This window comes from Ciconia boyciana, chromosome 3 (genome assembly GCF_034638445.1).
Source record: "Ciconia boyciana chromosome 3, ASM3463844v1, whole genome shotgun sequence".
Classification (NCBI taxonomy): Eukaryota; Metazoa; Chordata; class Aves; order Ciconiiformes; family Ciconiidae; genus Ciconia; species Ciconia boyciana.
In genome coordinates this window covers 98,048,408-98,074,332 of record NC_132936.1, presented here as the reverse complement: position 1 = coordinate 98,074,332, position 25,925 = coordinate 98,048,408, and the positions used below count along the sequence as shown (strand labels likewise).

The window sequence follows — 25,925 nt, the reverse complement described above, 5'->3', positions numbered from 1 at the left end:
GATGGGGAATGGGGGTTACAGTCAGTTCATCACATGTCATCTCTGCTGCTCCTTCCTCCTCATGCTCTTACCTTGCTCCAGCGTGGGGTCCCTCCCACGGGAGACAGTCCTCCATGAACTTCTCCAACATAGGTCCTTCCCATGGGCTGCACTCCTCCATGAACTGCTCCAGCGTGGGTCCTTTCCACAGGGTGCAGTCCTTCAGGAACAGACTGCTCCAGCGTGGGTCCCCCACGGGGTCACAAGTCCTGCCAGCAAACCTGCTCCAGCGTGGGCTCCTCTCTCCACGGGTCCACAGGTCCTGCCAGGAGCCTGCTCCAGCACAGGCTTCCCATGGGGTCACAGCCTCCTTCAGGCATCCACCTGCTCTGGTGTGGGGTTCTCTACAGGCTGCAGGTGGATATCTGCTCCACCGTTAACCTCCATGGGCTGCGGGTGGATATCTACTCCACCGTTAACCTCCATGGGCTGCAGGTGGATATCTGTTCCACTGTTAACCTCCATGGGCTGCGGGTGGATATCTGCTCCACCATTAACCTCCAGGGGCTGCAGGGGGACAGCCTGCCTCACCATGGTCTTCATGAGGGGCTGCAGGGGAATCTCTGCTCCGGTGCCTGGAGCACCTCCTCCCCCTCCTTCTTCACTGACCTTGGTGTCTGCAGAGTTGTTTCTCTCACATATTCTCACTCCTCTCTTCCAGCTGCTGTTGTGCAGCAGTTTTTTCCCCTTCTTAACTGTGTTATCCCAGAGGTGCCACCACCGTTGCTGATGGGCTCGGCCTTGCCCAGCGGCAGGTCTGTCTTGGAGCTGACTGGCATTGGTTCTATTGGACATGGGGGAAGCTTCTGGCAGCTTCTCCCAGAAGCCACCCCTGTAGCCCGCCCGCTACCAAAACCTTGCCACACAAAACCAATATAGTGATTCGTGACACATCACCTGGAAGTTTGATGTCCAGTCTGAGCTAATCACCTTGTGTTCTCCTTACCATCAGTGGAGAGAAATATCTATTTCCACTGTGATTCATCCCATCTTAGATGTGCATCTTACACTTCTTCCCCTGGCCAGGCTTCTGCAGGCTGGAAACACACAGTGTGACTGCTGCCCTGCAACTGGCCCAGGGGATGGCTTTGTGCATGGCTGGTGGCTGGAACTCAGACACCCACTGCAGACTGAAATGAGGATCTCAGGGTTCAGTGGAACATTCAAACTGAACTTTTATGCTGTCTGTGAATTTAGCTCACATTCCCTTCTCATTCCCTGCCTGGCTTGAGAAATAAAACCAGATGCCTTTTAGACTTTAGATGGTAGGGAGAGATGTACGGAAAATGAAAGTAAGTCATGGATGGATATTTAGATAGTACTGCCATACTTTGTGTATGTATCAGTTGTCAGCCAGTGATATCAGCTGGCTATAGGAGTGGATTTCTAATACGTTGACTGTTACCTCTTCCGAACTTCAGAGCTGAAAATATTAATGAAAATCCCCTAATCACAAAACAGGCTAGGTGCCATAAACAAAAGTTCCTTTTCCTACTAGTGTTGTATCAAGGTTTTCCAGCAAAGATGAACCTAAAATATTGTATTATGACTTGCAGACTTAGGTGTTAATCAGACAGATAAAGAATAATAAGTAACACACAAGAAGTTCCTTGAAATTTCCTCTGTGGTCCCCTGATTTGGTGGGAGAGTCTGCATGCCCCTTATGGATCAGAATGCGCTGGAAATTCACAGGTGATACCACAAATTCAGTCCTGTGAAAACAGCAAGCAGTTTTCTTATGAATAGCAGAGTAGCATAAGATAACGAGGTATGCAGAGCTAATAAAGTACTCAGACATTTTATGAGCTGTATATTATGTAGTTGCTCTTGCAATCATTTATGTGTTGAAGAAATTTGGGTACAGTGGATGAGTATCAGATCATATACAGAATTAGATGGGGCTGTCAGTAATAATTTTTGTACCAGTAACAGAGCCTTGGAATTTCAAATAGCTGTTCATATATGCATAAGCATTTGCATATATAAATGTTTGCCAAAGCTATATTATATTCTGTATATGACACAGGTTTCCCTCTAGAAAAAAATAACCTGATGCATTCTTAGATATTTTTGCAGAAGGTCTTCTAACATCTCTTCCAGTTTGATTTTATACAAGGATTGAGGCAGACTATAATGTTGTACTTTAAACAGCATTTTTTAATCCATTTGCATATTAGCTCATGGTGAAATTAATTTTGCTGACATGCTACATGACTTTCCCCCTTTTTAAATTTTGACTTTTTGGACAGCCTCTGGCATGATGGGAGTGCCGACTCTGTTGAGAGTCTTTGGGAAATGTCATGGCACAGAGAATAATTAACCAGCACAGTGAAACAGAGGTATTAACAATACTAAGCATTTCAAAGTGAATCAGACCTTCAAACTATGAAGCTGATTTAAAAATCATAGCATTTTACCACAAATCATTTTGGGAGGAGGGACGTGGCCTTCCTATTTTTGAGCTCTTAGGATTTATTGTTTTCCACCTTTCTCTGTAGTTTTAAAAGCAGTTAACTTACTCTTTTCCTTTTGTTCTTTTTCTTTTTTTAAGATGAAAGCTGAGAGTTTCAGAGAACTCTGGAAACTTAAATCAACCGATTGCATTTCATGAATTTCGTGCAATTGTGAACAGCACTGGGATCCTACGTTCTCTCCAACTCAATAAATACCCAGAAAGGGCAAAAACATCTGTTTTTTACATTAGGTTTTCACTTTCTGGAATAAATCCTGGAATAAATGTAGTTCTGATGTTCAGGTCTGGCTCAGCTTCCACCGCGGTAAATGAAACAGCCTCTGCTGATTTCAGTGAGAGCTGGGGCATACCCCCATGAGCAATGCTTTTTTTTCACATCTCTGCGTTCAGAAAACAGTTCAGTACTTTGTAACAGTTCCTAACCCACTTTAAATATAGAGACCTGAGTGGAAGAAAAGAACTTTAATGTTAGATCAAACCAGGCAGACGAAAGTGCCTCAATCAACTTCCTTTTAGGTCAATAGGAACTTTCCATTGACTTCACTGGGCATTGAATCAAGCCAGATAAATCAAAGCCTAGCCATAAATTTAAAATCCGAATGGAATCTAAGTAAAACTGGTAGCCTCAAGAGAGGTCCTAGGTAATAAGCTTCATATATTGCCAAGCCAAAATTCAGAGGGTATGTGCGCAGCAATACAAAAAATTTAGGCAGAGTGCATTGAAGTGTGTGGGGGAATTGCTTTGTTGCTGAAAGCATAAGCGAGTAGATTTAAACATAGCAGCCAATCAAACTTAAATTATCAGACATATTTTTAGGCTATATAATGTGTAAAAAATACTAGATGCATCTTTTGACCAAGTTATTGCTGCAATAAATATTTTTCCAAAAGTCCTATGGAAGTAATATCTGCAGCTCTGGCTGCAGTCCGTGTCTGCACATTCAATCAAAAATGACTCAAAGCAGGACTTGTGTAATGTCAGTAATAGATGTGTCAAATCAGGGCCTGCGAATACTCTACACAAATGACATTTATTAAGACTGGATTCTGTTAATGACACTGCATAGGACTGCATTTGGCAAGCAGTACAGATAAAATGTAGTAATTGTGCACTGGCAGTTCGTCTGCTTTGTCCTGCTGTCACTCAGATATGCCCACAGCTTTCCCCATTTCAGTCCTGACATGCTTTTGTGCTTCTGGTGTCCTTACTTTTGAACAGAGTTACTGGTCATGATTACAATAATACAATATAGTTCCAGTGCAGATGAGGTCTGAGTGACCCTAGTCCACAAAAAAAGAGCAAATGGAAACTGCTGCCACCACAAGCTGAGGTACTACTGTGTGTGGGGATAGATGCCAGTGTTGCTACTGTGATTTTGCCAAAATGTCCAAGTACCAATAAAATATCTACATGTGACCAGAGAAGATGGAAATGGCATCCCTAATTCTGGGGGATTCTTCATAGAAGCAATGAATAATGATTCAATTTTGAGTCTCTGGCTTTTCTCACATTTCACTTTCTTCAAAGCTTTGTTTTGGACCAGGCTGTTTCTGCTAATCCCTCATTGTTCTGTGGGAGAGCTGGGAGTTTCAGTTAGTATTGCAAATGTTTATTCGGGTCTACAAGTATTACTGAAGGTTTTGCAATGACTCAGAAGAGCTCGGATGGTGATTCATCTAACCTCTACTGAAAATTCTTTCCAGAGCCAGGTCTCCCAGACTGAGAATGCTTAGTCCTACGCTCTCATGCGCTGTATGCCAGGCTTTGAGATCTGATTCATTCCTTTAGCAGAATCCTTGAGCCTTTTAACTTGCATGGCTTTCAAAGTGATAAGATACAATTTAGCTTTTAGTCTTAAAGTAGTTCTTCACGCAGTATTGCTATCACTTCAGTGTATTCCTACTTATTTATTCCAGCAATTTATCCTCCAGGTTACTATTCCCCTTTCCTTCTTGCCTAGCCACGTCTTACACTCAGAATATAATGTTCTCCGTGACTCATATTCCAGGCAAAATGCCATTCATCCTAATAGAGTGAAACAGAATATATTTTCCTCCTATTAATTTACCCAACTCTGGTTTTTGTTCAGATCATTTTCTGTACTTTCAAATAAATCTTATTTGTTTGAACATCTCTGTGAATTAGAAGAACATCTTCTAGCTGAGGATCTCATCACTCTTTAGAGTTTAACAGATTATACCTTATAACTTCACTATGAAGCATGTAAATACTAAGATTTGTTGGGTTTTTTTAAATGAAAAATTCAGATGGTAACTTATAAAATTTGTTAATGATTATAAACTGGTAAATGAGCTCTGATCTGATTCAGTATCTCATTATTCCCTAGCCTGAGCTTAACTCCATACTTGGTACATAAGCAGAGTTTCCGAGGTGAACATGTGTGTAAAACTCACAGTTTTGGAGGTGAAAAATCTGGCATGATCTGTATCATATAACAAATTTAGTTTTAAGTTGGGAAAGAAAGTTAGGAAACACAGTTCTGACACCCATGGCCATTTTAATGCTCTATAACAGTTCTATATTGTAGGTTGAAATACTGATGTGGTCTGTATCACAAAATGGCTTTATTTTTGTAAGCTGCTTGCCAAGTCTAGAGAATGAGCATCCACTTTACAGGCTGCTCATAGATGCACCCACCAGTTCATCCCTTTTGAGCCTGAACATCGAACTGTGAGCAGTAACTGTTTATCTCAGCCATTCCTGGTAGCTTTTGGAGGAGAATTATGATGGACCTATTTCCAACCTCATATTGGGAGTGATGTGGTTGACCTGTGCATTATGTACTATTCAGGCGTATCTAGTGGATACGTTGTTATTTTTCCTTTTCTCTTGTCTCCAGTAAAAAAGAGTTAAATTAAAACCATTTATTTGATGTTTTGCTTGCTAGTGGGGAAGTTTTGCTTATTGAGCATTGCAGCAGTATCCTTTAGTTTGCAGATTCCCGGCTTTGGGCTTGAGTTGATGCTGTGTAGGTGGTCTTGTAAGGACACCTAGAAACTGAAGTTAGCCTTTTGAAGCTAATCAGCCTTTGGCAGATGATCTACAATTACAGTGTTAGAAAATGAGACTCTTGATTTAAGGCAGGACTGCTCAACGTCTGGGCAACAAGGCTGCATTTGGCCCACAAGTGCAGTACTACTCTCCGGCTTGTGCGCATCCCCAGATTGCGTGAATTGTAGTCATGTGTCAGCAGTACGTGCCTATGTACTCAGGACCTCCCTGGATGTCAGGGAGTGGTGTCGCAGCAATTAGCTGCTCAGACAGACACGACTTGAACCTTGAGGTGGCTGATTCTCAGAACTGGGTTTTTAACCAAAGTCCTTATTTCCATTAGATCCCTAATGAATGGGTAATAGATACATCTCCTGTCACTGGCCCTCTCTTTCTTTAAGAATATTTAACCTAACTTTGCAAAATGTAACTGTGTCAAAATGAGATTGAAAATGACTCCATCCTAGGAACCTGATCTACCCACGCACTATAAGAGTGACACAGTGCACCCAGTGGGCATGGGAAGTAATGCTAATCTGCAGAGGAACTGCACAGGAGGTTGTGGATTTACATTTGTTTCATAAGCAAAGCAAAGCGAATTCCAAAAATATTTCACTACAAAATGTTTTCCAATTTTTAATGGCAATCATGAGTCTTTTCTAAACCTTCTCAGTGTCTCAACACTGAATTTAGTGGAGATCAATCACACAAATGTCAAATAGGCCACTTCACTTTTGATTTATAAGTAAATTTATGGATTGCATTAGTGCTCTTGGCGACAGAATCAGATCAGAAGCTGAATGCTCAGCAGACAATCTGCCTTACTCATGGCCAAATCCCTTCCAATGTCACATCTTCACAGGACAGATCTTCCAGCTTTTACCTGTTGTCTGAATATGATGGGCATGCTTTCATCCTAGGTCTATAACTTTATGCTTGATTATATCTTCTGCTTGTGTCCAGTTGACCATGCCACCCAGATTATTCTGTATTATTGACCTGTCTTCATACTTCACAACTCCTGTAATCTTTGTTGTATCTCTAAACATCATAATCAGTTAAGCATAGGTATACTGTTGTTTTCCCTTTGGTATGTTTGTCTGTCCTATGCACCCTCCCACCACAGCTTCTGTGCACCAATTTGTTGAGGCAGCATAGTTCTGGTAAAGGCAAGATGTACAAGCAACGCGGTGCCTTCTGTTTGCTCAGTCTGCTTTATGGTGGGCTACGTCACATCATTTCTGTTGCCTATGGACTGGGCCTCACTCTGTAAGTCTGTAAGCCTACTGGTAAGAGATACCTGTAGTCTTGCAGACCAGTCATCTAAAAGTAACTTGATTTATTTACACACATGATGCTGCCACAAAAGACACAGAGACACAGCACTGCATAGGTGTCACAGCCCAGTTTCCAGGGAACAATTTTACATAAAGAGTGGATCCAAGGATCCTTCTTAAAGACTTGGGTCAGAAGGATTTAAGAAATAGTACTTACTTCTCCACTGAGAAAACAGAATCTCTGTCCATCTACATTAGCATCTATGAGAGGTTCCTTATGAGAATCCTTCTGATCGCAGGACCAGGATCTAGCATCTGTACTGACAAATAACTACATGAACTGAGCCCTTCCCCCAAGACTCAGATAATTGCACCCTCTTGCATATCCTTGGCAGACAGAAATTCCTCTTCCCACAGAACTCCAACTGTGTACAAACAGGAAAATCTGGACTGGGAAAAGAGAACAGCATCAATAACTTGAAACAATAGAGTATCAGAATAAAAATGCTAATGACGTGTCAAATATTCCTTCTCTTTTCGTCCTTCCTTGCTAGTAATCTAATAACAGTCTTCCTGCAAACTATCAATATCATTATCTCACAGAGCATAGTCTTATACAAACTGCCTCAGGAAAGTAAGATACTGGCTTGCAGAATGGCTACAGATTTTTTCCCCAAATATTGCTGTAAAACAGTACACAGTGGATATTATGCATTTCTGATTTAAAGTTATGGTAATTTGTTTCTCATTCCTTAGAATTTGGTCATGTAGTGAGACCAGTAAGACTATCAGATGAGAAAATATGAAATTTTCTATTCAAGAAAGCATTAAATCTAGAAGAAGTTAGAGTTTTTTATCATTTTTGTTATTACGTAGGCACAAATACAGTTTGCAGCCATTTGCATTTTTTAATCTTGCAATCAGTGTCCATAGTTAAGTTATAAAATAGGTCAACTAGTTTTTTTATATCCAGCAAGAACAACCAATTTTTTAATTGGAAACACCTTTTTGCAAAGTTTGGCTTCATATGCTAGAGCTTAAGCCAAACTGTAAGTGTTAGGTACCAGGCTGAGGGTAGGACTCCGACTATCTGCTTGCCACAGGGCTTTTATAGGTTTCTTTGAAGCACTTTGTACCAGTCGCTGTCAGAGAAAAGGTTTTGGACTAGATGAATCTGGACCTGCCCATGCTGGTAACATCCCTGTATTGAAACTTCATTTCTGAATTGCTGTTCTCTCTGTAGACTCCAGCATTAAATTACCTGTGAGTTCACTTGGGTTACTATCATCTTGTACAGAATTTTTTTCTGTCACTTCCTAGGTAATGAGACATTTTAACAGTAGATTTAGAACTAATTCACAGAACTACACAGAGACCAAATTACGCCAGTATTGCCATTAACTGGAACATTTTTCTGTCTTTTAAAGTCAGCTTTTCTTTATGTGTGGACCCTTGGCACCATCTAGTGTTTGAAAATGTAGACCAACTCTAGCCCACTGAGCACAGAACGTCACTACGAAGAGGTTTCAGCCATAATAAAAGCTAGTGGTGCTCCGAACCATCACCTAATTCATTTCACACAATTACGTTTTGCCAGTTACAAAATACAAATATACCAGTCCAGGATATGGAAAAGACTTTCCATGCTCGTGATTTGCAATCTCTTGTCTCTCCCATGACATTACACTGGAACGAATAGATCAGTTCAGTGTCAGAAATGGGCATCTATGTGTCCACTAGTGGCAAATGTACAGTACTTTTCATGGAAATAAGTATGGTGTTAGATAAATCTTCAAGCACAGCTTGGATGGAGAAAATTATGTTCTGCTCCGGTTCTAGATTAGTGGCAGCTTCTGACCCAACCATAACAGCAGCCCTCCACAGCCTAATTTAGCTGCTGATTATTCCTCTTTCTAAGGAATGATGTTGACCTTCCAGTTCTTGCATGAAGTTCTGCAGAAACAGAACCAAAATTACATATATATGTACTGTATAATTACGTGTGCTACTCTGCAAAAATCTACCAACAAAGTTTTTCCGTCAACAGTTTGCATTTCATGAGTTTGCTACCAAAACATTTGTTTTAATAAGATCAGTAAAGTGTGTATAGTTTTAGCATAGAATTCTATGGCTTCTACAAAGCTGAGACAGCGTAGTCTCTGATTTCTGGTACCTTGGGACCATTACTTGCAGCAGCTGAGTGAAAAGATCTATGTGAAATGTACAGTATGGTTAGCCAAGTGTGAAAGGGAAAAATTGCTGTGATAGCAAATTACGCTTCCTTCTGTGTGCTATGCAAAATGTGGTCAGGCAAAAAAAATTACATCCCCTTGTCAGTTTAAGCCAGGCCGAATGAAAGCCAGGGAGAGGAGATATAATTTTTAACTGATAGCTTTGTCTTGTTCCTGTGACTCCATGAATGTGACCCAGCTGCTGGTTATTGAGGTGTTGCCAGGAATGGCTGGGAAAAGACAATCTGCTATAGATAACTAGAGCTAGAGGCAGAGGATGTGTGGAAGACAGAGAACAGAGAGGATATTCAGCGTTTAAACTAAACTTTATGGATTCTCCTACATACACTGAATTTGGCTATGCATGGAACAGATTATGAGTGCTTTCCTGGAAAAGTAATCAGCTGGACTAGACAGCCTAGCCCATCATTAAGGAAATAATTGTGATTGCCTTTCCATGGTTGTTGAAGAACTGGACACCTGGCCTAAGGCTGTCCTGGTCACTCCCTTGCTGGTCAACAGAGAGGGGCAGCATGTTCGGGAGGTGATTCATGCCTTGTCTCTACAACATTTATTTTGGAATGGGGTGAATCCAGAGCTTGGAAGGTAGTTCTTCCTTTTCCAGACTGCAGAGGAGAGCAAAAGGGTCTTAGACACAGCACCAGTTTTAGATCAGTTAGGTAGGATGAATCCTCTACTAAGTCGGAGGTAGAAGCAAGGTGAGAAGAAGACACCTTAAGAAAAGCACACCATTAGTGGAGTGAACTCCCTGCTCTGTTCTTTATTCAGCGTACTGAGGTAAAGGTAATAGGCATGACAGTCTTGAGACGCATGCCCTGTAAGCATATAAACTGACCTGCATGCGCTTGACATCCCTGTTCCCCACTGCCCTCTGCCCATGGACTCCATTTACATTTGTTTCAGTCTGTTTTTGTTGTATTAAACGATCTGATGAATGCAAGGATCTACTCATAAAACCAGTGGCAGGATCAAGCCTTTCTGTGGGACTGATTGCACCCAAGTCTCTGTGCAAACTAATTGACAGTGCTTTACTTGAGCTGCGTCTAGTCTGGTTGTGGCTGGTAGATACAGGCCCTGAGGCTCTCTTTCCTCGCAGCTGTCACAACACGATGTGATGTACCCTTGTCTGTCCCTCAGAGTCAGCTCAAGACCCTTGCGCAGGGCTCGCCGCAGTCCTTTCTGCAGAGAAGAACCCGGGGTTACATGGGTTGCAAACCGAGCGTGAGTCAGTTATGTGGCAGGATTGCAAAACAGACAAATGATGTTCTGGGAAGTGTTAATAACAGGACCATACATAAGCCAAAGAAAAAATTTTGGGGGTGTGTTTGGCGCTGGATTTTTCTTCCACAGCTGGAATAGAGCGTCCTGTTTTGGGCACTGTGTTTTAAAAGAATGAAAAACTAGAGAGAGCTGAGAGAAAAGCAATGGAGATGACAGGCAGTTCAGAAATCCTGAGCTCTGAGAAAGGACAGAAGGAAGTTAGGCTGAAAAAAAAGAGGAAACTGAGGGAAGGGGAAATATAGAAGCCTGCTGAGCACGTTTTCAGTCGTCATGAAGTTGATTCAACTGTTGCCTATGTCCAGTGCAGGTACAAAGTTACGAAGCAATTACCTTAATTTGTAACAAGAGAGATTTGGATTAGCAATTAGTAAAAAATTCTAGTTAGAAGGGCAATGAAGTAGCGCGAGGGGATGCTGCTTGCAGTCATTGTGGAATGACCTTCATTGGAAGCTGTTAAAAAACAAGCATCTGTCAGGAACAGCTTGATATACATCATTCTGTGTTGGTGCTGGGGAATGGATTAAATGATACCAGGAAAGCCCTTCCAGCTATAGATCTCTAAGTCTTGTTAATGCTGTCAAAATTCAGGAAAACCTGTATTTACTTTGCTCAGATGGAGTGACAGATATGTATGACCTTTCCCGTCAATTTAACAATATGCCTACCTTTTTTTTTCCCTAGAGCTTGCATTCCTTGGCTGCCTCTGGATGTGCAAATTGCAGTGGAGGCAGCAACCCCCTTGTGCCTGACTACCAACCCGTGAGTACCTGTCTTGGACAAGGACCGTGCTGGCTTCCTCCGTGCATTTCTCACTTCCATCCTGGATCACTGCACTCATTCTCATCAGAACAAAGGTAATCTGAGCTAATTCAGACGTGTGCACCTGCACTCTGTATTGTATCATACACAGATAATGGCATGGCATGGGCGTTAATCAATGTAATGCCTTGTTTCAGTAAAGAGCCAGTAAAAACTAAATGTGGTGAACCTATTTAAATGTTTGTTTCAATCACATATATTTTTAAAGAACAGACCAATACAGAATGTAAGGTCCTGTGAAAGACACATTCCTCACTGAATCGAGCCATGTAGGGACCACAGGGGCAGGAGTTTACACTTTATTGTAAAATGCTTAAGAAGTTCTCCAGCTGCCCAGATACCTGAAGACAATAATTAGCTTTTTCTGTCTGATGCAGAAACAGAAGGGGGGTGGGGGGGAGTTACTAATGGTGACTATCCTTTGGTAAGAGGAAGATGCAGTGGAGCCTTAAGAATGAAACATTTTGTATGCTCCCTTTTATTTGCTTACACAGCTCCTGCTAGAGAGACCATGCCTCCAACACAGACTATAGCGATCAGAATCCAGATTTAAAAGGGATCTCGTACCTCACTTCCTAAGGTGTTTATAATTGTCAGTCATCCTGCAGATTTTACAGCTGATACTAAAAAGAGAACAGTTTATTGCCATATTGTGTCTTGAAGGTTATATGTGCCTACACTCTTTAAATAATGACCTTGTCAGATAAGAGCTGAACAAAGGGGGATAATATAGTAGTTAAGCATGTAGTTCTTCCAGTCCTGCTGTATGGTATTTTAAATAGTAAGCTGTAATATTTAATAAACCAAATAAACAGGCTTCCAAATTGGCAGGCGAGATATATAGTGGAAGAGCTAGAAGTACATCTGGTAGGATACTTTCTTCTCTTTCTGTCATCTGCAAGGAATGTTTCCAAGACAATAAACTCAGAATTCAGTTGGGAAAATGGTAATTGTTTTCCACTCCTGTCATCAGGAAACTGAAGTCAGAGCAAAGTACTTAACTCTTGTTATCACAGCCACAGATGCCCGTAGCATTCCCCCCACCCCTCATACCCCCCAGATTGTTTGGTAGTGTTTGCATTCAGTGAATTTAGCACTTTAGGATAGGTATGTGGACTGTACAGGCAACCTGAATGTTCATGAGTGAAAAAAATTAATACAGAAGTATTACCAAGGGTTGATTGTAGCTGCATGTTACCTTCTATGGACTTTATTTCAAGTTGTCCACTCAACAAGATTATAGCTGGCAAAAATGAGGTAGGACCGAGAGGGATGTATTCAAAGTTCAGGAGCAACTTTCCGGCTTTAATAGGTCAGATTCTGGCCAATTCCATCAATCATTTCAGGGAAAAAGAGACTCCTTCCTGAGCACCCACTGCTGAACCACGAAGTACTGGAGTGTTTTCCAGTTCCTTGGGAAAAGAGCTACTCAGGCTGGAAATGCAAAGCTACTCTTTGGTTTCTCAAAGGATGGAAGTTTTGTTCTGTCAAAAGGAGCTTTGCTACTGTTTTGAATAAAGACAGGAATTCTTCTCAGCAGGGAGTGACATGGGTAGGAGGCAGTGCTTCCCCCAGCAGTCCCAGAGGAGGGACAGAGCCTGCCTTGCTGTGGAGCAGGGATTACAAGGACTCCTCCTCCATTCTGGATCTGGATGGAGGCTCTCGTAACTCTCAGCTTGGTCTCAAAGGCAAGAAGTGGAAAGGCTGCAGGTCATCCTGCACATAACCTTCTCAGTCCTTTCACCCTGAGTATTAGGTTTAAGGAATATTTTTAAGAAGTTTCAGCTGCTTCTCCAGGGGTAAAGGGGTTCCTCTATGGTGGATTCTTTAGCTGTTATTGTATAACATCCTGCCATGGTATCCTTACTGGGAAAAGAAGCCTTCTTTGGAGTCATGTGGTAGCTTGCTGCAGAAGCCTACCAAAGGCTGGCTGAGCAGCTACTTCTCTTTCATCTTCATGACCATACTAAGCACCAGGCCCACTAGCATGGGACTTCACAGGGAAGAAATGAGAATCTCATCTAAGGACTTACTACTCCTGCATCGCTCCTTCTGTCTCCTAAGTAATCCTGTTCAGCTACATACCAGTTCTGGTGTCTGCTCAGTGGTATGGCATGTGAGTTACCTCAGTCTCTGGCTCCTGTTTGTGCTGTCTGTCATCTTTGCAAGGTTTCATGAATGATTAATGGGAAAAAGTAAAGGACAGAGAGGCAACTGATCAACACTGGCTCCTGAACAAGGCACAGTCGGTGAAACGCATAAGTGCAAAATCGGCAACTCCTCTAAAAACAATTACTTGCATACACAGACACAGGAGTTGGTGGGCACTACAGTGTATGGATTTCATCAACTATCCTGTTTAGGTGCAGCTTTGAATAACAGACCCTAATTGATTCAGTTGCCTAATCAGAAGCACCTAGTGTCTTCTTAGATCCTGACCAGTCTCCAGCTGCTGCTGCAAAAGGGCTTGCATCTCCTGTAAGTCCTTATCATACTTGCCAGCCCAATGCAGAGGTCTTGGACAACCTAGGTCATCTAAAACAGCATAGATCCCTAGCTCAGGTCTGTCCTGATCACTCCTAAGATGTCTGTGTAGCTGGGAAAATGGGATACATTTGAAGTTCAAAGCTCACCTTTTCTGTATAGAATAAAATGGTTTCCTTTGTCTTAGTTAAATAGATCATTAGGAGAACTATAAGCCCTTCATGTTTTTGCACATGAAAGGAAACCCAGAAGGTCATGAGCTGTCACATGCAATGAAAAACCATAAGTATATAGTGTGGCTAGCATCTGTATGTAAACCACAGTGAACAGTGCCAGTTTTGATGTCACCTGACTGTTTTCATGCAATCAAAGACTGTGGGGAAAGGCTGATTAAGAATTTATGAGATTACAGTGGCACCGAAGACTGTCACTATTTAAACGTGAGTAGACTCTTGTGAGAACTCAAGCCATTGTGTGTAAGAAGAATGTACTGGTTATATGACTTGCATGCTTCATCGCAGTTTTCTACACTGATGGGTTTCTTTCCAGAAATTATTTAAATATGCTTCAGGCCATGTGACTCAAGCAATTTCATTAAAGAAGTGAAATGAAATAAAATGGAAATAACCTGAAATCTTAATCATTGCTCTAGAAGCACATGATTTTATTATGTATCTTACAACAGTAGGATGACGTAGAGTTCTGAAATCTAAGTCCTGGAATCATGTTATGTCATGTGTAATGGCAAAGAAAAATGATTAATTCTAAACCCCTAAAAATGTTATCAAAAGAGCCCCCAACTTATGATTTTGGGGTGCTGCCTCATGAATTTTGAATACTTGTCATTAGCAATACCGAAATAAGATGTTGGGCTTTAACTTGTCAGGGTCTTCAGGTTGTTATAGCTGTTCAGGCACAGCACATCCTGTGTCTTGCTCCACTGGTCTACACTGGAAACCTCAGTTTTTCCAGTAGCTCCAGGCTGAAGTTCAGCAATAGTGAACCTGGTGCACCAGCAATCCCACACACCTCTCTTACTTTGTACTCCTTAACTTCTGTGAGCTTGACAGGAATCCCCTACAACAAGAGTGGATCTGTAAAGGCAAGTCATTGCAAGATTTGCTCACCCAGATATCCAGACTGAAGGAAAAGCAGCTGCAGGGAAAGGCTTGTGGATTAGGAGAGTGTGACGGCAATGCCACGCTCACGTGGGCATGCCCCGTGGGCAGCTTGTGGCATTTTGGCAAATGCAGCTACGCTTAAGCAATCTTTCACAGCCCTGTTTGACTCTGTTAGAGGAGCAATCACCCTTCAGTCTTTCCCTGACAGTTCCTGCTTTCCCTTTGGAGTCACGCCCCTACGTACCCTAGTCATCTTTGCTGATGACATCTGAGCATGTGACATCATGGGCTAACTCTGGAGAGATCATCTGCTGGCTGGTAATCAGACTTCTCCATTAATCCAGTGACCATCCAGGCGTCTCTCTTTCCTTGTGGGACCTCCCTCAGAGGGAACTTCCCTTCATGCCACAACAATCAACCAAAACACATGCCCTGCCAGAGGGATTCAGCATGGCTGATGCACATATATGTCAGAGTACTCCGCAGGCTACCAAGTAAGCAAATGACAGCTGTGCCGAATGCCAGCCTTTTGCCCTCAGCGACATCCTGGATGTTTGCTTTCTGCCTGGCTTAGGGCTACAGCTCAATCAACTGTTCGGGCCATTTTGGCCATCACCATACTGGCTGCTGGCAAGGCAACCTAATTTGCTGGAGTTGTCAGCAGTAGTGCCACTACTGTGACTAGCCTAGAAGTTGATCTATGACACACAACCACTTGGGCTCTGCATGTTCGCAGGCAAATCAGTTGGTACAATAACTCTGGCATAGCCTTGACTGGCCAAAGCTACTGCACATGCAGCACTCAATTGCAAGAGTCTGGTTTTTGCATCTTTTTGTGGTTTGTTTGGTTTTGGTTTTGGTTTTTTGTTGTTTGTTTGTTTGTTTGTTTTTAAACTGGCCAGCTAGCAAGCCTATCTTGGTTGTCTGCTGTATGGACTAGAAAAAATGGACACAGGGAGGCACCAATTAGCCAAAGGCCTGGTTAGCTCTTTTGCAGCCTCTTCTGTGCTTTCCATCAAGGCTTATGTGTCCTGTGCGACACAGGGCGTCCACTGTGCTTGGTGGGTTTTGTCACGCTTGACAAATCCTGTCTTGGGAACACCTAACTTTGGTACCCCCTTGTACTTGCTCTAGAACCTCCCTCCTGGGGTCCCAATCTGTCCTGGTTTCCTTCCTCCAGCCTGGGTGGACTGAGAACCTTCCACCTCAGCTGGCCTTGGGGGAGTAAAAAGCAAAGGATGAGGTGAGACAGTATGCCTTGTAAGGTAACCAAACATTCTTTAAACTATGGTACACACTATGACAAGCCTTGTACTAGAAGAAGATGTAACTCCTGAGAAAAAAAAAATCTGGCTTTTTATATATAAGAGCCAAAAAATGTTACCCAGAACTGACCCTCAGGATAGGAACTGAAAGAACAGATATACTGCTATGCAGTATTTAGAAACACTCTGACGGACATTATGATGGGCTGTGGACTCCCAGATGAAACAAGAGCAGAGGAACCAGGCTGTTTCTCACTCTCTGCCTTCCAGAAGAGGCATTAGACTTGCTCGGATATGCTATCATCTAAGTCTGGTTGCACTGGGTGGACATGCCTGGAACAGTAGTATCAGAAAGGCTGAGGGTGTAGCTAGATTGATGCATGTGGCATGCACACTTCTGGTATGCAATTTCATGAGTTCTGGATAAACCCCCACTTTTCAGTGGAAAGCAAGTCAGTTGGGCTGTGCCAGACCCGAGTCTGAGTGTGTAATGGCTTCTGGACATCTTGTGGACAAACAGCAACTTTGACCTTGAAAGTGGGTTTGAGAGCAAGCTTTGAAGCCATGGATGTATCCAGGAAGAGCTAATGCTGCAGCCTTCACTTCTCTGGAAACTTACTCTGTGAGTCACTTAACTGATTTTCACATCCCTATTTGCTGATTCACACACCAATGTACAGAGGAGAGATGACAGAAGTAGCAAGTCTGGGATTTGTTTACTTGTGCCTCAAGTCACGCATACTACATCAAACTACTGGTGTTCTCTTCTAACTTGGATTTTGAATCTGCAATGAAATTTTGTACATAATTAAGGTATTGAATGGCTTCCTTATGACCAGGCTTGTCTTTTTTTAACACATGTATGCATTTTTTCTCTCTCAAAAAGCTCCTTCTCTCCTGCAGGGAAAGAGGTAAACAGGCCTGGAGAGAGAAGGACCTGTGAGAATTGAAGGATCTACTTTGCTCTAGATCCTTAGCTCTCCCAGGTGGAATCTACTTTATATGACCATAAAGGCCAGATGCTCAAAGAGCGCAAACACACCTGCTCATGCGGATGCATGCAAAAACTACCTCAGTGGCCACTGTTACTGCATGACCAAGAGCCTTCCGTTTTTTGTGTGGACAGGCAAGGAGAGGAGGGATGGAGCACACACTGAGTCAGCACGCTGCACAAATGGATTGAACAATACATGGGAGGCGAGCTCGGGCATGTGCAACAACGGTGCACTTTCAATGTTGCCATGAAGTCATTCTCAAGGATCTGTATATCTAAAAAGAACCATTAAATTTATATGTCAGTTAAGCAGACATCGTTATTTCGAATAATGTTTTGGATTTTTTTAAAATGAAAGGGAAATTATTAAGAACAGACAAGGTAAACAATTTTCTAAACTATGAGCTCTATTGCAAAAATATAGAGTGGGCTGAGAGACAATTCCATATGATGCCACTCTAAATCCTAAAAATCATGTTAGAACACTGAAAGGCTGACTGGCATTTAACTGTAATGGAGCTGTAACACTACAACAAATTATTTGAAGGAATATTAAAAGGGCTAGGATCATTAATCTACTTATAATGCTCTCTACTCTCTTGCAAAGCCCCGTGTTCTTCCCTGCTGATTTTTCCTCTAAAGCAAAATAAATGTTAGCAATAATAGTGGCTCATATCACCTTACAAAGCTGTAAAATCATATATCATAAGAAATGGGAATTCTTTGCCAATGAAAATAGAAAAAGATTTTCACATTCTCAAATGTCTTAGCTTTTGGCATTTGGAGTAAAACCAACTCTTTTTGAAAAATAAAGCATTAGTTTATGGAAAACTTATGTTCCTTAAGAGCCTAGAAGCTATAAAAAGAGGCTTTCTTGAAATCATTGCAATTTTTAAAAACAATAATGCAACTCATATGTTTTCTGAAAGAAATTTAATTTGTTTTAGTAAATATGTCACAAAAAGAGTAAATCTTTCTAGCAAGCCAACATATCATACCAGAATCTGCAATTGTCTTTCAGTGTCTCTCTATTGTAGCTTATAGATGAGGTCAGTCAATAAGAGTTTAAGAAAATTTCAGAGGTAACAAAATGTGTTGCAACAGAATGAATGACACATGGGAATCCCACAGCCACAGGTGTCAGTGCTGGTACAGTGCTGTGTCAGTACTACTCTGTCCAGAGCAAAGGTGATTCCTACACAAAAAGAATAAATCTTTTCAGATTTCCTAAATGTAGCAATAGAGGTGTCAGATGTGTTCAAATTATAGATGAATTCTATGGAAACCTTTACCTTAAAAAAAGTAGAAAGCAAAGTTCGCGGATCTTAGGAAATAATAATTTGAAGGTCATTTAGGCCTCTCTAACTCTGCCTCTTGTGCATATTTACTGTTCCTCATGTGTGAGAGGACTCCCCAAGAACACGGGCTCTTTCTCTATGCCTCTTCATCTCTTCATTTATTCATAAGCCCTGCAGCCAGAAAGAGTCATCACAGATAATCTTGTCTTACTCTGACATAATGGAGGCACTTGGATTTCACAAATCAAACCCACCACTTCCAGTAGAAAGATACCCAGCCTGGCTTTTGAAATGGCAAATGCCAAGGGGTCCACAAGCCAGCCTTCTCCAATTTCCCTGCAGCCCTGAAGGTAAGCCCAAGAGCTCTGGCCCCCCAAAAGAAGAGAGCTTACCTGTGTGGAGTGAGTGACTTGCAAAAGCATAGGAAAGTAGGAAGGATTCCCTCAGAGTCCTTCTTGCTGAAGGAAAGCTCCATTTATTGGGGCAGAATTTCCTTAAGTTACATGCAGAAGCCCAGGATAAGGGCAGACTATTGAAAATTGGAGGAGAGTGAAAACTCCTTTTCAAACTTTTCAATTTTGACACTATTTACGGCAGATCACAGAAGTCACATCAGCAAACGGAGTATTTTTTTTCTGCCAGAGAATCTCAAATCACACAGCAGTGCTAAATGAATGGAAAAGAAAAATAATAATTTCTAAGCCCTTTTCTTGGCTCACTTCGTCATAAAACACATTTCAGTCATATTACCCAAAGCCCTCTGAGCAGAGTATGAATCTGCCAAATTTTAGGCCCAAGGAAGGGGAAAAATGTTAAGAGAGATCTACAGATAATCCCTCAGATCAGAGAGAGCTGTATTGCTGCACCAGTAGATATCAACCTGCTGCAATAGCACCATAATTCTGTACTGTGTGAAAGGATGGCCAAGAAAGTAAAAGATTTCAAATGCATTCAAATTTGAAGGGAAAGTGAAAAAATCAGTTGTCTTTATTCCTGGTGTAATGAATTTCTGCAGTACTTTGTAAAATGCCCTTAATTATCAATGTAAGTTCAGAGCATGCTGAAAAAAGGTATGACCATCTTTGTAACCATTCTGAAAACATAGTTTAAACACTAATAAGAATGAGCACCTACCTGACAATGAGAGAACTGCACTGCTGGCTACACATTAAAGCAGAAATTTTGGTCTCATTTGAACTGAGATAACTCAATCACAATTCCAGAGCAGTCAGCAGAGATTTCTGGATTTAATCCTGTGAAAAAGAGGACAGAGCCTGGTCCTGAATGAGTTCATTGCTTTCTGCTCTGCACGCGCAGAAATCATAAAGAGAAGAAGGATTTAGCTGATTTTAACTGAGCACTTTGGTAAAGAGGCAAGTCTATTCTAACACACTTCTTATGTTTGCAGGGATAAAAGGGAAAAGAATAATAGAATGAAACCAATCTTACAGAAAGACAAGTAAAGTTATATAGAAGTCCACATTATTGCTATTAAGTAAAAATAATTTTTAGAATTACTGGGACATGAAACTACATAATCATGGCGGGGGGGGGGGGGGGAGAGGGGGAAGGCATTCCACTACCAGGAAGGAGATACAGAGATTTGGGAACACAATTGAACAGCTGTGAAAGTTCATATCTAAACTTGCTATCTTGATAGTGTCCATCACAAGTATACTGCAAGCATTAGGAGGACAAAAAAGTAGTTCATTATAAGCATTATTCCTGGTTGTTGAAAAAACTGTGAAATCTCTGCTGTGACACAACTTGTTAACTTTTAGCATTTGGTATCTTTAAATGAGAATGAGAAGCTAATGCAATCCACCCAGAAACTCAGTCAACAATCTTCCAGCAACTCACCACCAAAATTAAAAAAAAAAATTGAAGGCAGAGTTAAACTGAAACACTGACAAAACTAAATGAGTTCCCAGTAATATGAAAAAAGAGAGCCAAAGTGATATTCCAGATGGAGATTATTTGGAGTTTCAGCAGTGAACTGTGAAAGCTAAAGGAATGGTAATAAAGGATGAAAATGAATCTGGCTATTAAACAGGGAACAGGAAACGGTGCCACTGAGAGACGGGTGTGCTAGTCAGCAATGTGGAACGGGATACTCTTTGCAAGAGAATGGCTCCAGAGCTGACAATCCTGCAACATGTCAATTCTTTTCAAAGCAAAACCAGCAACTCCTATTAAATATCAGATCATCCGTAGTGAGTTATGAAAGCCGACTTGCCCATGCGCTATTACTTGACAACAGGGAACAGAGACTGGGTGAAATAACTCCCTCCATCCTTGCTCCATAGGCTGGCCAACAGAGCTGCTTTGCAGTACTGACTCTGGGAGCCTCCTGCTGTAGTAGTGAAAGCTGATAGAGGTCCCCACACCTCAGGGAGATGGGTGCTGCAGCACCTTTGCACTGGAGCCCTAAGTCCCTGAAGTTTACTGAGAGTATCCAGCGAGCATTCACCAATTTCCCCTTCACTCTTAAAGGTGTTGGGATAAGGGATAAAGAAGATATCTGGGATGAGAGAGGGAGTTTGAAAGGGGCTCCCTGGTGCCATCAGAACTAGCCATAGTCAAGGTCTCAGGTGCTTAGTAGGGTTTCTGAACTTCTGTGCCCCAGCTGGCCAGCCTGCGCTGTCTGGCCAGCCTCCTTCCCACTGGGGGAGCAGCAGCAGCAGCTGGGAAGAGAATCCCAGGCACTGATCTGCCATGCTCTAGGGCATCAAGGCATCCGAATCTTTCCTAAGGCCGGAAGGTTTCATTATAAATGTATTTTATTTCAATGTGATGTTAGGCTACAGATGACACTGACACTTACAGGCTTCTGCACAGCTCAGTTTCCAGTTTGCTCTCACCTCTCTTTATCAGAGACCACCTCCACCCTGCTCCGCTCCAGCTGGATCCTCCACTGCACTCACAGACAGCCTGTGGCCATATTAAATATTTAACCGAGGGAGTGGCAAACTCTTTTCCCCGCTAAGGACTGAAAGCCTTCTGAACACCTTTAACAGGTCACAACTTGACACACGTCTTAATATTATCCAATAGTAACCAGAAAAATAAATAAACTATGTGTTGGCAAGCAGCCTGAAATAGAATCAAAAGTCACACTGAAGCTCAACTATTTCCCTCTCCCTTGTTGTTCTTTTCTCTCTCCCTCAAGAATTTAAAATCTTATTCTGCCTCAAAGCAGCCATTTAAGGCTGAGATCAGGGAGTAACAGCCACAGCCTTCAAACACCTTCCTTTCTCCCATCGTCTAAAGAGATGCACAGCAGCAGCTGGAAAGGGCCTCGTCCTCCTGGACACAACCATGCCTTGAACTCCAAAATCTGGGTGTCTGCTATTTCTGCTCCAGCTCCATTTGTCTGGCCCATTGCTGTTGTTTGCTGCTTCTCCTTTAGTTTATTCACCCACTCTTCACTCTACCTGCCCATCCTGGTTTTAACTCTCACCTTCCTCTCTCCAGCCTCACTTGCCACGTTCCTACACAGTTGCTCCTTCCCTTCTTCACCTCCTTAAACCTCAGTGCCTCCCCACATCCCCCTCTAACATCCAACACCAATATCTTCTGTAACAGTATGTTTTGACCTCTCACTTTGTGCACACACCCGTTATGTGACTCTTACATATAAAAAGACATGCTTAATACAGAAGTCAATGGTTAGTTATCTTCATTCATCAGGTTGAGCAGAGAGAGATTATTTATTCACACAGGTACCTGCTCTTTGGAAAGGACTCGCATCGGAGCAGTAGTTGGTTCCCTACTCTGTTGCTTGATACCATGTTCAGGATCCTTCGGGAAGGAAGGGACAGATTAGACCCGTTCTGTCCCGAGGGTAAAAGCAGCAAAGAGGGGAAAAAAAAACCAGCCAAACAAAAAAACATGCAAAAGAAAGCAGAGAGACCAAAGTCCTGACAAATCAGGCCAGGTCAAAGGTTTAGCAGTAGGAACAGTATCACAGAGGAGAACTTTATAAGCCAAATATCACATCATATGCAGTAAAAATGTGAAGCCAGATGTCACTGAGTCTTCAGAAGTCACATGTGTTGACATCCGCTGTACAGCTCCCAGGGGAAGGAAATATTTATATTTAAAGCCTTCTGTTTCTATATTGTTTCTTAAGTTATATTTATTGCTTGACAGTGAAAAATTGATCTACACCTGTTATATCTAAATCTCTTAACCAGTTTGAAGTACACCAGAGCGGAACATCTGTTTGACATTTAAAAGAATGAGACAGTCGTGTACTGTCTTTAGCTGTGACACTGTCAATCTGCTCATTTTTATGTTTAATATGTTGTGCTCACAAAATGTGTGAAATGTTTTCTAGATACAATGGGAATGTAATCCTGACCTTTAAAAAAAGAGTAAAATCTAGATAGTTCACTTGCACATTTGGTATATTTTACTGCTAAGACATATTTAGCACAGTCCTAAAATTGAGACTCTTTATCAGAGCTAACGTAGAGTGGAAAGCAAAATTCAGTAAGAACGTCCCTAAATTAAACTGTATCAGTCTGTCCCACAGTTCCTGTGATATGTTCCAAATGGGTGGCAGTCAGATGGTAAATATAAATCATTGCTTTCAGTTCTCTAACTTGAGCACTATCCAAGATAGACAGTGAACACCTCTGAAATAGCTTATACAGTCACCTTGAAGACTTCAGGAAGACGTTAGGTTTGCTGTCATTCTGTGGGATTTACATGGCAAAATCTGAAAGGTGTCTTCTCACATCAGGCTTTTTCACTCCCTTGCAATTTGAGAAGGTGTTGGGCAGCAGCGGAGACTCTGGAATTATCTTCTGCAGACTCAGGAAGATGGTACTATACTGTGTCATTCTCAAGTCACGTTTGAATTTTTTTCCAGGAGCAGCACTAAAACCTTTTTTTAAAAATGAAAGTTATTGGCATTGACGGGGGGACATCCTTACTCCTGCTGAGTGGATTTTAGACAGTTTTTATTAGATCAAATTCTTCTATCTGTCACTAACTCACAGGGATCTATTAATATTGTTTGAAGGATCATGTATTGCACTCTTGATCTGCGAAAAGTATAGACTAGGTAGGTTCTCTAGTTGCAGTTTCCTCTTGCACAGTTTACAGGATCCTGTGAAATGTTCTAGCAAATTCAGGCTGGGGTAATACTAGAACAGCTACAGAACGTGTTGGATACACAAAACTCAACAGTGGGCAGTAGGAGCCCTTTCAAAATGAAGGTTAAGAACACCTTGTCGTGCAGATGCTTAACATTTTACTTTGTGAGTAGCTCCATTTAAATCAATGAGGCTCTTCACAGCATGTAAAACTTGACACATACACAAGCCTTTGCAGGATCAGGGCCAAAAATTTTTTTTAAGAGTGTGACTTGCTTGGAGACATTCCAGAAGAAAAAAACATGTGGTGCTTTCTATAAAATTGTTGGCACCATTCTGCTTATTAAACAGACATGAATTAACTCCAATAAGATAAGGTCTAGACATTTATATCAAGTATGTGGAAGTTTGTGCCTATTCCTAAGTTTAAAAAAAATAGCAATGATGCTTCTAGATTTGTACACTGGGTTAAATTCTTGATATATATTTATTTAGAGTTTTATAATATTACCTCTCTTACCTATTTTACTATCTTACCTATAGTTCTGCTACCAGGCAAAATTTGCTCTGTTAGCTAATAAATTGCTATAACTTTCAAGCAGACTGCACAGAAAACAGTTTCTATTATTTACTTTATGACCTTAGGTGTGGCAAAAAGTAAATCTTCCTATCTTACCTCAAGCTAATTCAACACTAAGTATATAAGACAAGAATTTATTGTTCAATTTGCAGCTTGCGTATTGAAGAGCAATATATTCATTTCAGGAACAGAGTCTAATTTTAGATCGGTATTGAAGGTGCGATGAAAATGCGAATGCTGGGAGTGTCAGTAGGACTTTTCAAGAGCAAGTCCAGTATAGTTCTTGAACTACAATGATTGTGAGATGAAAGAAGTCATAGAATAGACTTTACTGGTCTAAGCGGAAGCTGTTATATACCTGAAATTATTCACCCCCCAGTTGTTATCATGGGCGTAGCCTCAAACTACTTCAGATACATGCTTCGACATTATAGCTCTTCAAGAAAACAGAAACAGTTGTTTGGCCCACTGGGTGCTGGACTGCTTGGTGGTAGATGCTGCCAGCACTTTAAATAAGCGGCCTAGGGAGACACGTGGAACATCTGGCGACAGCAGCTACTTTTAATCACACAGGCCACAGGTCACATTGTACCACAGCACACAAAATCAGTGTCACATTTAGCAAAGCACGTTTACTTGACCACGGGGTGTCTTGAGGTCAGATTTAAAAGCTTCTGCAGATGTAGACAGGAACCCAGCAGGATTTTCACAAGCCCTCAGTGCTTATTTCCCATTGGTTTCTCACTAGGACCCTCTTTGTACTAATACTTTAAAAATAATTGAAAAATATGGCATCAGGTGTCTCGAGGATCACTGCCTTGCTTCGGGCTGCAGAAAGCCAGAAGCTGCCAGTTGGGTAACTGGTTGTCAAGTACAGTTACTTTTAGGGCAGGTCTTCCATGTCTGTACCAAAATCCTCTAGGGCTCCTAGTCTGGGAACGCAGGAGACCTGCGCGAGTTAACAGGGACAACTGCTACATGAACGAGGTACACTTTAGTTAACAGAATTGCATAGAAAGTCTCGGAAGTCTTTTTCCTCTCCTGGGGTGTGGTAATCCCTGTGGATTTTTCAACAGAGATAGCACCCCATATATACAGTGAACAGAATAGTTTCTTCACCATTTGGAATGGGCTTGGTGCTTCAAAACCACCTTCACAAGCAAGGATACCTCCCCTCTTCTCACTAGTGCTCTCCAGCCCCACACCCAGACTGGCCATGCTGGGAGGTGTCAGGCCCCTTCTCTAGGCGTGCTTTCCTGAGCAACTTCTGCATTCCTATATTTAAAAGTTGCAGATTTTGAAGATATGGGAACACATGCTCTTTGCAAGATAACCTCCAGTTCCTTCCCCATTCCACACAGTCATGCTGCTCAGAGACAATTTTAATGCATAGTATTGCTGGAAGGTCTGTTATAGAAATGTATATAACCTATATTATGACTTGCCTGAGAAAAAAGGGTGGGGGCGGGATGGAGAGTGTTCCCGAGCAAATTAATTGCATTTTCAAGATTTCAGAGTGTTTAGAGCTGGAAGTAATGAATCCAGAGCAATGTCCTTGGAAATGCTATACAGCGAATGCAAGGCTTAGCAGAGTAGCACTAGATGGCACTACAGTGATTTTCACTTAAAAAGCAGAGGCCAAGCCCAGGGAAAGATGGACTCAGGTCCAGCTGTGAATGGGCAGCTCAGATTTACCATCTAAATTTTACCTGGGTGGCCTGGGGAGATTCTGAGGAATATAAGACATAGCAGTCTTTCCAAGGATTATAATATATAGCCTTGAGTAGGTTGATAAGTGATATAATATAGATGATGAAGAAAAGTGTGGAAAACTCCCTGAATGCTTTCATTTCACAAAGTGAGACCACAAGGCAGCTGAAAACCTGTTGTGTTCTGTTGAACCCAAGGTAAGGATATCTAGATTCAG

At 41.8% G+C, this 25,925-nt stretch overlaps 1 protein-coding gene across 1 annotated transcript in view; it reads left to right on the top strand.

Annotated features, from left to right (window-relative positions):
• Positions 1-25,925, top strand: part of SOCS5 (suppressor of cytokine signaling 5) — a 74,807-nt gene that overhangs the window by 3,760 nt on the left and 45,122 nt on the right. Inside the window, exon 2 of the mRNA XM_072856750.1 lies at positions 11,017-11,189. The gene's annotated coding sequence lies outside the window, so the exon portion shown is untranslated. The remainder of the gene's footprint in view (positions 1-11,016; positions 11,190-25,925) is intronic.